This window comes from Mixophyes fleayi, chromosome 1 (genome assembly GCF_038048845.1).
Source record: "Mixophyes fleayi isolate aMixFle1 chromosome 1, aMixFle1.hap1, whole genome shotgun sequence".
Lineage (NCBI taxonomy): Eukaryota > Metazoa > Chordata > Amphibia > Anura > Limnodynastidae > Mixophyes > Mixophyes fleayi.
In genome coordinates this window covers 319,603,498-319,619,437 of record NC_134402.1, presented here as the reverse complement: position 1 = coordinate 319,619,437, position 15,940 = coordinate 319,603,498, and the positions used below count along the sequence as shown (strand labels likewise).

General features: G+C 46.2%; 1 protein-coding gene across 1 annotated transcript in view; it reads left to right on the top strand.

The window, feature by feature from the left end:
* The window catches only part of CCDC157 (coiled-coil domain containing 157), a 38,035-nt gene that overhangs the window by 18,968 nt on the left and 3,127 nt on the right, over window positions 1-15,940 (top strand). The window lies entirely within an intron of this gene.

The window sequence follows — 15,940 nt, the reverse complement described above, 5'->3', positions numbered from 1 at the left end:
TTTACTTTTTTAGGTGGCAGCGCTGGAGTGTGTTCTAATATAGAGAACACACTCACAGCTTGGCAGCGCAGGCATTCCCCTGTCAGCTGAGAGCCAGCGGTTCTCACTGACAGGGGCTGAAGACAAGGTGCCTGATTGAAGGGAGTGACAAGCGGTCTCATGGACCGCTGCACTCCCATAGCCTCCCCGATAACCGGCGCTGCCATTGCAGGCATAGAGCGCTGGTTATCAGGTAATGAAGATGGCGGCGGCCATCTTGGATTTCGGCAGAAGCGCCGAGGAGAAGGGGCTAAACCAAGATTCCCCCCTCAGTCATAGGAGGGGGGCGTCGGATACCTTCCGCTGCAGAGACCTCTGTCCTAGAGGTCTCCACCACTCTGCCACTATTATAATAGTTCTTTTGAAGAAGGAGAAGACATGGAAAAAAAGAACTACAGGAAGGGGGAGCTAATACATAGAGTTCCCCCCTTCCTTCAGAGAGAGAGATGGTCCTTCCCAGGTCTTTTGGCGCCAGCACAAGCCCGGGAAAAGGAACAGAGCTGAGGAGAAAGCACAGACTGCTGTCAGATCTGCTCCCCAGGGTGGCCTTTGGCTAAGTATCACCTTTATTTACACACATATCTGATGTGGTTATACTGGGCTAGCAGGTTTACTATTATAGCCTCCTACTAGCCATTGATATTTAAGGTGTTTACTATTTAAAGTACAACTTTTAGAATATATCAGTTGTTTACTTGGTATTGCTCTGTTTTTCATTGCTTATTTACTCTCTCTCTATATTAACTATCTATCTGTATATTCAGCTAGATTTTTTATTACTCTGTGTGCTTGGTGTACCTTCCTTTATAAAGATGACAGATAAGGGAAAGGGCCCTATGCCAAAATATTTCACATGTTCAAAATGTAATGTTAAATTAGCTAGTGCTCAGAGAGACCCGTTGGCGCTCTGCACGACATGCGAAGCAGAGGCTTCCACTGCACAGATACCGCAGGTTTCAGTCCCACCGTCGGTGGAACCGGCCTGGGTTACCTCCCTTACGCAGTCGGTTAGCTCTTTAGCTCAAATGGTCCTCCAGTCTAACCAGTTGCTGACTACTGTGGCAACTTCTGTGGCTAGTAATGCAAGTTTACAGTCAGACCCCCCGGCTTCCTCAGGTTCTAGTGCTTTGAGTTTGCCAGGGCCATCCTCATTACAGACTGACCCAGCCCTGGTTGCTACAGAACCGGCATGGTCTACAGCTTTTATCAGAGGGCTGAATAAGCTTAACCAGCTACTTGACCCCTCTAGTACCCCGCCTGCTAAAAGAAAGAGGCCTAGATATGTTAATCCCCTATTGACCCTCTCAGATTCTGAGGAGGAGTCTGAAGAAGAAGGGGAAATTTATTCGGACACTGACCAAGGTCATTCCTCTGAGCAGGGAGAAGTGTCTAAGGGCCAATTTGTAAACGATTTGGTTTTAGCGGTAAGACAGGCGTTGGATCTCCCGGAACCGGAAGATGTAACCCCCAGAGACAGAAGTCTCTTTAAAAAGGCCAAGAGGAAGGCCAGCCGTTTTCCTCCCTCCGCGGAACTTAGAGATATCGCTGAAGGGGCATGGAAACATCCCGATAAAAGATTTTCTATCCCCAAGAGGTTCTCTTCCCTGTATCCTGTAATGTGCGTATTGTCGCTAACCAATAACGATTGTCGAACCTCGATTTGTGTTTCCAACGCACAAAGATTTATTCGCAATAAGTGGAAAAAAATATGCTCAAGCGAAGTAATAGTAAATACAGCCGTTACTTAACGCAGGCGCTCTGGATCCAGTGCAGTCATTCAATCCTGAAGTCTGGGGACAAGAAGTCTGCACTCTGGATCACAAGCTGCTGCTTATATACACAATTAAGTACAGTAATACAATGAAGATGGTATGGCTTGCATCTATTGGTCCGGGTCTCAGGAATGTCCAAGGGGTCGTCAATCATTGGCAGGTTCATCCTAAGGAATCCAAAGGAGGGGGTCATCTCTGCAGGGGGTATGCTCTGCTCTTCCCGCCAGAATTCCTTAGTCTTAAGTAGTTCATAATTCCCTATCATTCATAACTTGCGTATGCACTCTGCGATTCCCTCGCAGAGCGCACCAAACAGTAGGATATGTAACAAGGTTCATTATGATACCACTCATGATGTTATTCCTTTAACCCGTTCTGTGTATTTCACTAATATGCATGTAACTCTGATATAACATATAAATACTACTATATTTCGACATAACTGACTATGTGTTGCAACTACCAATAATGTGTACTATTTTATAAGTATGCGTGTTTGTGCAAATGTATGGTAAAAGACCAATTACTGTTGCTGCCACGTGTAGTGGATGCGTACGCCCTTTCACGCCGTAGCGTGCCCTTGTACGTCGATGCGTACCGTACGCATCTTTTCAGACAAAGACAACCAAGTTTGCTAGACTTTAATTGAAATGACTTTATCCAATTTGCTGACTTCGACAGTTCCACCCTTTGATAGTGTAATAAACTATCACCCAATCACCGTTTCAAGTTCCGGATTATACAATACTTCTTCACAGACCATGATCTCGGTATCTGGTACCACCTTTTCAGTCTCTTTCTCCCATGAGACCGTTTTCCACACTTCAACACAGTAGGAACACATTTGACAACTAAACCAATTGCTAAGATGACACTCAGTATAAGGAGAAGGAGCTTACCTACACTAGCAATCATTTCCTGTACCCACTCCCCCAGACCGGAGAACCATTTTGCTGGGTTCAACCATGAGAACCAACCCGCCACTTTTTCCCCGACCTCATATAACGAAGAATTATGGCTCTTTCGAAATTCCCATTTCAGCTGCAAAATTTCATCCATCTTCCGGTCTATAACCTCTTTAGGGTCTTCCGTATTATTAGTAATGTACGTGCAACATTTGACACCGAACTCCTTCTTGTACGCTTGTAGCTCCCTTACAGTATACCTGAAAGTGTCATCATACATCTCGGTGATATTATCTATTAATTTAGCTAGGTCTTGGATATATTTAATGTTCCCCGAGCGGTCCTGGTGAGATCTAGAGCAACCATAACTTGGAAACCAGCAGTTTCACTAATCAATTTTGTAGCTATGGGTTCCTCACCAGGAATCATATTTCTCATACTGTGTGTGTATGTATGGTGGTGATGTAGTCTTGTGAATATCTACCATTTCTTCATGAGTAATAGTCATGATTTCAGGAACCAGTTTAGCTACACAAGCCCTTGGAACTCGGAGTCACCCAGGAATAAGCTTTCCTCCCACAAACAAAATACACATCATCAGGGAGAACATAAGGAACAGTATGCCCATGAATTATATCACACAGAGTTTTGATAAAACTACCCATGCCTAGTGTCTCCATCTGCTCTAGACACGTGTCGGCATTAATGATATTTTCACATTTATCTGTAGAGACTTTTCCAATAGATACCTTCTTCTGTTTGGTTATACGCCCTAACTTGTGACTTCCATCAGCATTCCTGCCTAGTAGTGACCTTGTGGGTCTCTCTCTAAAATGAGTGTGGCGAGCCATTGTCTGATCTGATAGGTCAGCCTCCCAATTCTCCAGGCGCTTTGCATGAGATATGTTTAGGCACAGCAACGATCTGCCTATGGAGTATTGCCGAAGCGTCAGACTAGGGGACCTAGTGTTATTGTACCTCCCTTCTATGGGCCTCCCACCCCTTAATTCGAGTACTTCGGATATGTTTAGCGGGAATGGCACTAGTCCTATGTTATGCTGCCCTTGAGGCACGTGAGAGCACACCCAACACTCAGTTTGGTTTAGCACCTTACCCACCAGGGAGTGATAATCCTCCAATGGATGCCCGCCTATATTCAGAGTACTGGGGGACTGGCATCGTTGGATGCATCTCTCGTCAACTAGGGAGTTGCAGAACTTGCAGATACAATACTCATCAGACAATAGCCCCTCACACTGCCTCCGAGTTCCTGAGCTAGCAGACCTTTTCATAACCCCTGGACCAAGTTTGATAATGGGCTGCTCAGGATATCCTATTAACTTTTCTTCGGCCTCTATTTCATCCGTATCACTCCCAGAACTCTCCTCCGTCCTCCATCCTCCTTCACAAAAATAGAATGTCCTAGAAAAAGTAAAAACAAGGAAAATCCTGGAACAAAAGAAAAACAAAAACCGCCACTCCATCGCTGGAAAGATAGTTCTGAGGCAACGTCTCTGGTTCAGGTGTCTCAACTGCAGGCTTTAGGTCTCCCGGAACAGGCTCACAAGTGACAGCTCTATGTCGTCGGTCTGAGTCTTGTCTTGCACTTTCTCCGGATTATGGACTCTCCTGCAGTGGGTGGAATGGACCCAAGTGTCTCTCTCTGCAACCTTCAGTGATGTAGTACTGGTCAGCAGCACTTGGTACGGGCCTTCCCAACGGTCTGTTAAACAACCTGAACGTAAGAAATTGCGGATCATAACATAGTCTCCAGGTTCAACATCATGACAGTTCGTCTCTGGCATACCAGGTGACAGCATTTTTAGTTTTTGTTGTTGTTGTTTCAGCTGTCTACTCATTCTTATAAGATATTGTACAGTCACTTCATTATTACACTTTAAGTCGTCTTGTGGACTCACGATCAAATGAGGTTGTCGTCCGAACAGTATCTCAAAGGGGGACAGATTAAGAGGAGGTCTAGGAGTGGTTCGAATGCTGTGGAGGACCAACGGCAAAGCCTCAGGCCATGCCAACCCAGTTTCAGCCATTATCTTACCTAGTTTGTTCTTGATAGTACCGTTTACTCTCTCCACCTTACCACTGGCTTGTGGTCGGTAAGGGGTGTGAAGTCTGCTACTGATTCCCATGAGTTTACACATATTTTGGAAGACATCACCAGTAAAATGGGTACCCCTATCACTTTCAATGATTCTAGGGATACCGAACCTACACACAAAGTCTTGTACAATTTTCTTTGCAGTGAACACAGCAGTATTAGTGGCTGCCGGATATGCTTCTACCCAACCGGAAAACACATCAATACACACTAACACATACTTTAGATTCCTGCACGGTGGTAGTTGGATATAGTCAATTTGTATTACCTGAAAAGGTCCGTCTGTAGGAGGGATGTGGGATGGCTCAGTTGGAATAGTTTTCCCAACATTTTTCCTCAAACAAGTAAGACATGACATTGCTTTCTTACCAGCTTGAGAGGAAAATCCGGGAGCACACCAGTATGCTCTCACCAGTTTGCACATACCTTCTTTACCCAGGTGAGTCAGGCCGTGTGCTGCTTCAGCCAGGCTTGGATAGTGTGTTCGGGGAGCTACAGGCTTACCTTGTCCATCCCTCCAGAGTCCTGAGGACTCTTGACCACATCCCTTCGCCTTCCAGACCGCCTTCTCCTGCAGGGAACACAAATCTTGCATTTCAATTAATTTCTGCGTGTCTAATGTCTGAAAAACCATCATAGTCTCGGTCGATACAGTCATAGGTTGCCCTGCTGCCCATTTAGCAGCTTCGTCTGCCCTGTTGTTGCCCAATGACACTGGGTCTTCTTCAAAGGTATGGGCTTTGCACTTTATGACGGCTACTGTTCTGGGTAACTGTATCGCTGTCAGAAGTCCTTTTATGTGTTGTGAGTGTGCCACTGGTGTACCTGCTGCTGTCGTAAAGTTTCTAAGACGCCAAAGGGCCCCAAAATCATGCACTACCCCGAAGGCGTACCTAGAGTCAGTATATATGTTGGCTGATTTACCCTCTGCCAATTCACACGCTCTCCTTAGTGCTACTAGTTCCGCCACCTGGGCTGAGTGAGGTGGACCAAGGGGTTCAGCTTCTACCACATCCTGATCGTCTACAACAGCGTAACCAGTACATAGCTCTCCTGTCTCTGTCTGTCTATGGCAACTTCCGTCTGTATAAAACGTAAAATCTACACTTTCTAAGGGGGTGTCACATATGTCGGGCCTTGCAGTAAAGGTCTGATTCAGGTGTTCCATACAGTCATGCGTGTCAGTATTCTTGCCTAACTCATCATCAACCAGGGTCTCCTCACCTCCCACCCTTTGTGTCTCTTGAGACACATACGGAAGGTATGTAGCTGGATTTAGGGTGCTACATCGTTTGATGGTGATGTTTGAGGGTGCCATCAGGGCTAGTTCCCACTTTGTGAATCTAGCTGAAGAAACATGTCTGGTTTGGGCTGAATTTAACAGAGCTGATACAGCATGGGGTGTATAGATGGTTGAATTATGTCCTAATACTACATCCTCGCTCTTACTTACTAGAAGGGCCGTTGCTGCTACACTTCTGAGACATGTTGGGAGTGACCTTGCCACATTGTCTAATTGTGCACTGTAGTATGCTACCGGTCTGCTAGCGTCACCATGTTTCTGTGTGAGGACACCTGCTGCACAGCCATCAGCTTCTGTACAAAATAGCTCAAAAGGCTTTTCATAATCAGGTATTCCCAATGCAGGTGCTCTTGTCAGACTATCTTTAAGATTAAAGAACGCTTGCTCCGACTCTTCTGTGTGTATGACACGTTCTGGTTTTGAGGAAGAGACTAGCTCCTGCAATGGTAATGCCAGAATAGAAAAACCTGGGATCCAGGACCTACAGTATCCACACATCCCCAAGAAAGTACGAATCTGCTTCTGGCTCTGCGGCAGGGTCATGTGTTGTATGGCCTCAATTCTGTCGGTTGTCAGGTGTCTTAGCCCCTTAGTGAGGCAGTGTCCTAAGTATTTGACCTTAGTCTGACATGGCTGTAATTTATCCTTTGCCACCTTGTGCCCTGTTTGTGAAAGATGAAGCAACAACAATTTAGTATCATGTAAACATGACATAAAAGAATCAGAGCACAACAACAAATCGTCCACATATTGAATTAGAACAGACCCATTGTGGGGTTGAAAGGATTGCAAACAGTCATGTAAGGCTTGGGAGAAAATACTGGGGCTGTCAATGAACCCCTGGGGTAGTCTGGTCCATGTGTATTGCACTCCCCTGTAGGAGAATGCAAAAAGGTATTGGCAGTCAGGGTGAAGAGGGACTGAAAAGAAAGCAGAACATAGATCAATGACAGTAAAATGACTGGCAGACGGTGGAATCTGCATGAGGATGACAGCTGGATTCGGCACTACGGGGAATTGGCTCTCAACAACTTTGTTAATTCCCCTTAAGTCCTGGACTAATCTATAGCCCCTCCCCCCACTCTTCTTCACAGGGAAAATGGGACTATTTGCTGTACTGGCTGTACGAATTAAAATCCCTTGTTGTAACAGCCTCTCAATAACAGGATATACCCCTAGTTCCACCTCCGGTTTTAATGGATACTGTGGGATTTTTGGAGCTATCCTACCACTTTTTAGATTGACCATGACAGGGGCTACGTTTGCCATCAGTCCAGTGTCCTGTCCATCTCTGGTCCATAGGGAACCTGGTATTTCCAGCAACATCCCCTTTACTTGAGATGGACTTTGTTCTATAACAGGAGAGTGTAACATTAACCTTGGAGGGGTGTCCAATATGTCCTGTACCTCATGTGCAACCTTCTCGGGTATATCTAGGAACACACCATCTGAAGTACAGTATATGACACATCCCATTTTACATAACAAGTCTCTCCCTAGCAAGTTAGTAGGAGCCGCTGCAGCCAAGAGAAACGAATGCTTAGTATGCAGAGGCCCGATAGTAACTTCGGCGGGTTTAGTTAGAGGATAATGTAACACTTTTCCCGTCACCCCCATAGCTGGAATAGTTTTGCTGGTCACCTGTAGATTGAAAGGAGAGGTTATCACAGATCGGGCCGCCCCTGTATCTACAAGAAAAGTTTGTTTCCTGCCAGCTATGTCAACTATCATTGTTGGTTCTTCACTCTGACTCTCAGTTAACCTCACTGGCTGTAGACTACAGGTATGACCTGACCCCTAGCGCTGACTATTGATTTCCCGCGCAGCATTTGCTGCCGTAATATGCGCGGGTAGATGTGAGTCTTCTAGTCTATGTGAATCCTTTCTTGGAGGATATCTATGTGACCCACCCCTATGTGTATTGAGTCTTTCTTTATTACAATCTCTCCTGTAATGTCCTTCCTCGTTACAGTTGAAACACCTGATCACTTTAGGTTTCCTGTTATATGGGTTGTATGCTGGTGGTCATGTATGCACCCCTTCTAGAGCCTGTATACTTACCGTCATTAACCTATCACTTTTCTCTTCCCTTTTTCTAAAAAGGTTCTTGTCATGCTCCACAGCAGACTCCCTAAGGAAGTCTACCGTGACGCCTCTCCAATTAGGTAATGTGGTTTGTACTCTCGTCTTTAAATTTTCCCTAAGGCCATCCATCAGTACCCCTACAGCTACCTCTCTGTGATGTGGGTCCTCACTTATGTTGGATATCCCAGTAAATCGTGCAATCGCTGTTATAGCTCTAGCAAAGTAATCTGAGGCAGTTTCACTATCCTTTTGTTTAATGGTGAAAATCTTACTCCAATTTACTACTACTGGAAAACAGATGGCTAAGTGTTTGACAATTTGTTCTATATTCCGTTGGTTAATCTCATCAGTCAGGGTGTCATCTTCCTCCAACAAACAATCTCCAATAAATTTTTGTATGTTAGTATTGGGAGGAAGACACGCCCTCAACACTACCCGCCAATCCTTACTGGTTGGTTCATGAGCATTCCCTAAGTCTTTAACAAATTTCTGACATTTAGCTAACTCTTTTCTAGGATCTGGGAATTCAGTCATAATGGAACGTAATTCTGATCTAGTCCAGGGACAATGCATTGTAACATTTCTTAAAGGAACTACACCATCCTTATCCGGTTTCCCATTGGGAACTGATATTGTGCGGACCGGGAACACACCCTCTGGTACACTAACTTCAGGGGACGCTACAGGATTTACAGGCCCTGGATTTAGAACACTTTCACTCCTAGTGATCACGCTACTCTCACCTATCTCAGCCATTTTCTCATACTTGCGCTGAGCCTCTAGTACATTAACAGCATGGGCAATGGCCGAAATCACAGTGGGTTCATCTTCGTTTTCAGATACACTTGATTGAAACTGATTTAAAACAGGGTACAACTTAGTAATTTTTCTATTTTCAGTTTTAACAACGGCTGTACTTACCCCTCCCGCCACATAAGGTGGCGGGGGCGCGCTTGCGCTGAGTTCGCCACACTTCTCAATGGTTACATCCGCCTTGCGCGCGCTTTTCGCCACGCCTATTTCCGGGTTTGCATTCGCTGCTCTGCCACGTGTTACCTTCCATTTGCCACAATTTTAAACAATCATTATGTCTATTTCTCTTTTTCGTTGACTTGATCAACCATATTCTATCTTTTACAGTATTCAGTACCTCTGCATTAAAACTCCCTATTGTTGGGAAAGGCCTATCACAAGCTTTGGTCATCCCGACCCACGTGTCACAATACACAGTTGCATATGCACCATACTTCTTACACATGAGAAACCTCGCTGAACCAATAGGGCCTTCCTTAGGCAGTACACTGACCATCTCTAGCGTATGCTTAGCACCCATGTTGAACAATATACCTTCTACCCGGAACACAGACACACCGCAATGCTCTGTTCCTTCCGGCCAAATGTGAAATACAGACACACCGCAATGCTCTGTTCTTTCCACCTAATAATTTCAACTCTGTTGCTATACTCACCGCTAGAGATCTATAATCCTCGGTGAACGTATTTCCTTTAGCCGCGCTCACTCGCTTTTCCCTAATACAGAAATATCACTGTGGGCCCCAAGGGCTATCAGCTCCTCGATACCCTGGCTAAACCACAAAATCTGCTGAGTTTATTATCGCTGGGAGCGCAAAGTCGATACAATCAACCTGCCTTTCCAGTATAATTCCTCCTAGCTGCTTCACCAATTCGCACTAACGGTGCGACTGGATCGCACTGCCTACCAATACTAATTATTAGCAAACCTTGCGATCTATTGGTAGCGCTTTGCGAAAACCCAGTTTTCGCATTCGGTATACCTGCCCTGTATACCGTCCTTCAGTTGGGCAATCCGCCTCGTCAGACAGCAACTGAGCACCTCAACAATAAAACAGTGTATCTACGTTACAACATCACACACTATACACCTTTTCTGCGCAGAAAATCAAAAGTTCCCAACAATAGTAATAATGTCTCAGAGGCTTTCACAAGTAATTATACTATGCATGTATAATAACTATCAACACGATTGTTTAACCACGTGGCAAGTTTACCGGAAGTTCGCGTACGCACAGCAGGAAGTACACATACGCTAAACAATGCAATACAGTTAAAACGCACAATGACAGAAAAAAGAAACAGTTTTCTCTTTTGTCCCTAGGTTCTAGTCAGCGTGCCCTAGATAATGCAAAACGGACATTCGGTTTCGCAACACAGAGTAAAATTCAGGTTTTGAACACCATGCGTTCTTACCCGTTTATGACGCGTCTCCACCCTTTGTTGAGGAACCGAAATCCGTTGGTCTTGCGTATCATCGGCAACGAAACCTCCAAAGCTCACGAGCCCCCAAATTGTAATGTGCGTATTGTCGCTAACCAATAACGATTGTCGAACCTCGATTTGTGTTTCCAACGCACAAAGATTTATTCGCAATAAGTGGAAAAAAATATGCTCAAGCGAAGTAATAGTAAATACAGCCGTTACTTAACGCAGGCGCTCTGGATCCAGTGCAGTCATTCAATCCTGAAGTCTGGGGACAAGAAGTCTGCACTCTGGATCACAAGCTGCTGCTTATATACACAATTAAGTACAGTAATACAATGAAGATGGTATGGCTTGCATCTATTGGTCCGGGTCTCAGGAATGTCCAAGGGGTCGTCAATCATTGGCAGGTTCATCCTAAGGAATCCAAAGGAGGGGGTCATCTCTGCAGGGGGTATGCTCTGCTCTTCCCGCCAGAATTCCTTAGTCTTAAGTAGTTCATAATTCCCTATCATTCATAACTTGCGTATGCACTCTGCGATTCCCTCGCAGAGCGCACCAAACAGTAGGATATGTAACAAGGTTCATTATGATACCACTCATGATGTTATTCCTTTAACCCGTTCTGTGTATTTCACTAATATGCATGTAACTCTGATATAACATATAAATACTACTATATTTCGACATAACTGACTATGTGTTGCAACTACCAATAATGTGTACTATTTTATAAGTATGCGTGTTTGTGCAAATGTATGGTAAAAGACCAATTACTGTTGCTGCCACGTGTAGTGGATGCGTACGCCCTTTCACGCCGTAGTGTGCCCTTGTACGTCGATGCGTACCGTACGCATCTTTTCAGACAAAGACAACCAAGTTTGCTAGACTTTAATTGAAATGACTTTATCCAATTTGCTGACTTCGACAATCCCTTACAGGAAGAAGAAGTGGCTCGCTGGGAAAGTATTCCCAAGGTGGACATTCCCATTGCTCGCTTAGCAAAACCTACTTTACTCCCAGCCCCGGGTTCAGCATCCCTGCCGGACGCCAATGACCGCAAGGTTGAATCACAGCTCAAATCCATATTTGCGGCTGCGGGTTCTGCCTTTAGACCCACATTTGCCTCGGCCTGGGTGGCTAGAGCCATGGAGGCATGGGCAGACTAGCTAGCTGAGGCCTTACAGGACTCCGAATTTCTTCCCCTAGCCTTACACCTAAAGGAGGCTTCGGGGTATATTTATGAAGCAGCCCAGAACTCAGCGGCAGTCTCCTCTTCCATTCAGGCGGCCTCCATTTCCGCCAGAAGGACGCTTTGGTTGAAATCCTGGGAAGGTGATGCGGAATCGAAAAGGTCCGTTGAAATTATCCCCTTCTCGGCTGCAGGTTTGTTCGGCCCGGAATTAGATACCCTTATTTCCCAGGCCACGGGGGGCAAGAGCACGTCCTTGCCAGTCTATGCTAGCAGGAGCCGCGCCCCGAGGGGTAGCTCCTTTCGTCAGCCCTTTCGTGGGGCCTCTCCCCATAGGGGACAGCCCTTTAGAGGCAGGCAATCCAATTCCAGAAGCTCCTCTACCAGAGGGAGATCCTCGTTTGCTTCTAAGCGCCAGGCCCCCAAGACCCAGGAGAAGCCTGCGTCCTGTCGACAACCCTGTACCACAGGGGGCGCCAGTGGAGGGACGTCTGTCTCTGTTTTGGGAACAGTGGGCAGCGTCTTCCCAAGATCCTTGGATTCGGGGAATTATTTCAGAGGGGTACAAAATAGACCTTTCAGGCCCGGCTCCACGCCGTTACTTCCAGGCCCCTCTTTCCCGAAACCCAGTAAAAAGACAGGCTATACAGGATTGTGTAGCTTCTCTTCTAGCTCAGAGGGTCATCGCCAAGGTTCCAGATTGCCAGATAGGAATAGGGTTTTATTCCAACCTATTCCTAGTCCCGAAGCCGGACGGCTCCTTTCGCCCTATCTTAAATCTAAAGGGCCTCAATGTTCACTTAAGGGTGGACAAGTTTCGGATGGAATCTCTAAGGTCAGTGATAAACGGCCTAGAGAAAGATCAGTTCATAGCGTCCATAGATATAAAGGACGCGTATCTCCATATTCCCATTTGGATCCACCATCAGTCCCTTCTCAGATTTTCGGTGGGATCAGTTCACTATCAGTTTCGGGCCCTTCCCTTTGGCCTATCAACAGCGCAAAGGGTCTTCACAAAGATTATGTCAGTGATGGCAGCATGTCTTCACCTGCAGGGTGTTCAGGTCGTTCCTTATTTGGACGACCTGCTAATCAAGGCTTCCTCAGAGAGTTGCCTAAGCTATCACCTGTCCCTCACCCAAGCGGTTCTCGAGGGCCACGGATGGCTGATAAATTTAAGGAAATCCCAGTTGGTTCCGTGTCAGCGCATGGTGTTCCTGGGACTCATCATGGACACCAGCAAACAAAGGATATTTCTCCCAGTAGAGAAGATCACCTCTATTCAGAAGGTAACCTCCCAGGTTCTGTCTTCTCCCAGACCCTCAATGCTCTTGTGCATGAGGCTACTGGGCAAGATGGTGGCCTCCTTCGAGACCATTCCCTTCGGTCAAGCTCATTCTCGATGTTTCCAGTGGGACCTATTGTCGAAGTGGTCAGGTTCACACCTACGCCTAGATCTTCAAAAGATTTCTCTATCCAAGAGGGCGAGAACATCTCTTCAGTGGTGGATGTGCCAGGATCACTTGAATGTGGGCAGATCCTTCGCACCTTGGTCGTGGATCATAGCTACGACGGACGCCAGCCTCAAAGGTTGGGGGGCGGTGGTCCTGCACCTCCGGCTCCAGGGATGTTGGTCGGTTCAGGAGTCGGCTAACCCAATAAATTTTATTGGAATTGAAGGCCATTCTTCTAGCCCTTCAGGGAGCACAATCCCTTCTTCAGGGCCACCCAGTCCGTATCCAGTCCGACAATGCCACGGCCGTGGCATATGTCAACAGACAAGGAGGAACCAGGAGCGCAGCGGCGATGGATATCGCTGCCCAAATATTGGTTTGGGCAGAGCTATATGTTCCGGCAATATCAGCAGTTTTCATTCCAGGAATAGAAAACTGGGAGGCGGACTATCTAAGTCGAAACCAGATGATGCCGGGGGAGTGGTCACTTCACCCGGAAGTCTTCCAATCTCTGGTTCACAGGTGGGGTTTTCCAGACATAGACCTCATGGCTTCCAGACACAACAGAAAGGTCCACAGGTTCTGCGCAAGGGTAAGAGATCCCCTAGCGGCGGCAGTGGACGTCCTGACGATGTCATGGGAATTCAGGATGGGATATCTGTTTCCTCCGATCCCCATGCTTCCTCGCGTCCTCAGACGAGTTCGACAGGGTTCCCTACCAGTAATTCTGGTAGCCCCCTTCTGGCCACGGCGTGTGTGGTTCGCAGAAATAATATCTATGGCGGAAGGTTCGGGATTCCACCTTCCGTATCGTCACGACCTTCTTCTTCAAGGTCCATTCCATCACCAGAATTTACATCAGCTCAATTTAACGGCATGGCTGTTGAAGCCAGCCTTTGGAGGGCTAGAGGGTTTTCTTCCAGTGTAATTCAAACGTTGATGCGAGCTAGGAAACCAGTGTCATCTCGCATCTATCACCGGATTTGGAAGGCATATATTAGATGGTGTGAAAGTAGGACATACCACTCGTCCTCCTTTCGCCTCCCTCGCTTGTTAGCTTTCCTTCAGCATGGCTTAGAAGCAGGCCTTAGATTAGGCTCCTTAAAGGTTCAGGTTTCAGCCCTTTCGATATTTTTCCATACGAAGTTGGCTGACTTACCAGACATTAGGACTTTTTTCCAAGGAGTTCTCCATATACAGCCTCCTTATGTCCCTCCTACAGCTCCATGGGATCTCAATCTGGTTCTGGACATGCTCAAGGGACCCCCCTTCGAGCCTTTGAACAAGGCGGATTTGAAGTGTTTGACCTGGAAGGTCCTTTTTCTTCTGGCTATTGCCTCTGCTCGCAGAGTTTCTGAATTAGGAGCCCTGTCCTGTCGGGAACCTTATTTGGTGTTCCACGAGGACAGAGCGGTGTTAAGAACCCTTCCTTCCTTTGTGCCAAAGGTAGTTTCGGCTTTTCATCTAAACCAGGAAATAATTGTTCCGGTTTTCTCATCCACTTCTCATACGGATCAGCAATCGATGAAAAAGTTGGATGTGGTTAGAGCTCTCCGCATTTATGTTAAAAGAACTTCTCAGATTAGACGGACTGACTCACTGTTTGTTCTTTATGACGCTAATAAGAGAGGCTAGCCAGCCTCAAAACAATCCATCGCCAGATGGATTACGTCTACCATCAGACAAGCTTATATTAATGCTAGCCGTGCTGTGCCGGAGAGACTTATGGCCCATTCCACCAGATCGGTGGGGGCCTCGTGGGCGGCAAGGAATGGAGCTTCTGCGGACCAGCTTTGCAGGGCAGCCACCTGGTCCTCTGTCCACACCTTTACCAAATTTTACCAGTTTAATATATTTGCCTCTGCGGATGCAAATTTCGCTCGTAGTGCTTTACGAGCAGGATTTTCAGAGTAGTCCCACCCTTAGGGGGCTGCTTTAGAACGTCCCCATGGTAAGCAGTGTCCCCCAGACCGGATGAAAGAGAAAAGAGGATTTATGTACTTACGTTAAATCCGTTTCTCTGATTCCGTCTGGGGGACACTGCGATCCCTCCCTTCTGTTTTTCTTCTGTGTGTTCTTGTGTGACTGCCCTTTTTGATCTTGTGCTTGTTAAAACTAACTGGACAGGAAGAGGCAGGGGGTTTGTAGAGGGGAGGGGTTTGCCAGCAGTACTAAATTAACTAGTTAGGTGCCAACTCCCAAGCTCCCCTCCACAACCCATGGTAAGCAGTGTCCCCCAGACGGAATCAGAGAAACGGATTTAACGTAAGTACATAAATCCTCTTTTCAAAACAAAAAAAATGGATCCTAAAAATTCAAGTGCCAGATCTAAAAACAAGGAATGTTATATTGCTTACACCGCAAAGAGATTCATATGGGAAATGCCCTGCCAACACTGACATTTATTATGGCTATTGCAAGCAAGGAGAAAGCCAAAAACTGGGAGATTGATTTGCCTGTGGGGTCCCAGTGCCCCAGATCATCTTGCTTCACCACTGATGTTACATCATTTTCCTTATAATGAACACTAAAAAGGAAAATTCAAGGAATTTGAGCATGGAATGGTATTTCTAAGCAAGTTTATTTTTCTCTTATCTGATGCATGAATCCTTAGCTTCCCATCCCTCCCTCTGGTCCCTACATGTCCCCCTTCCATCCATTAACCCCCCCCCCCCCCTATACCCTATAGTTCTGAAATGTTAAAACAACATCTTTGCAGTACTAGATAAATACGCAATTCTCTCCCGAATACGAGAGAACGATGAGAGTGTTTATGCATCCCGTTATATGTAAACACGTGTTATCTGTTACTGATTAACCTCTCCAGATTTTGTAA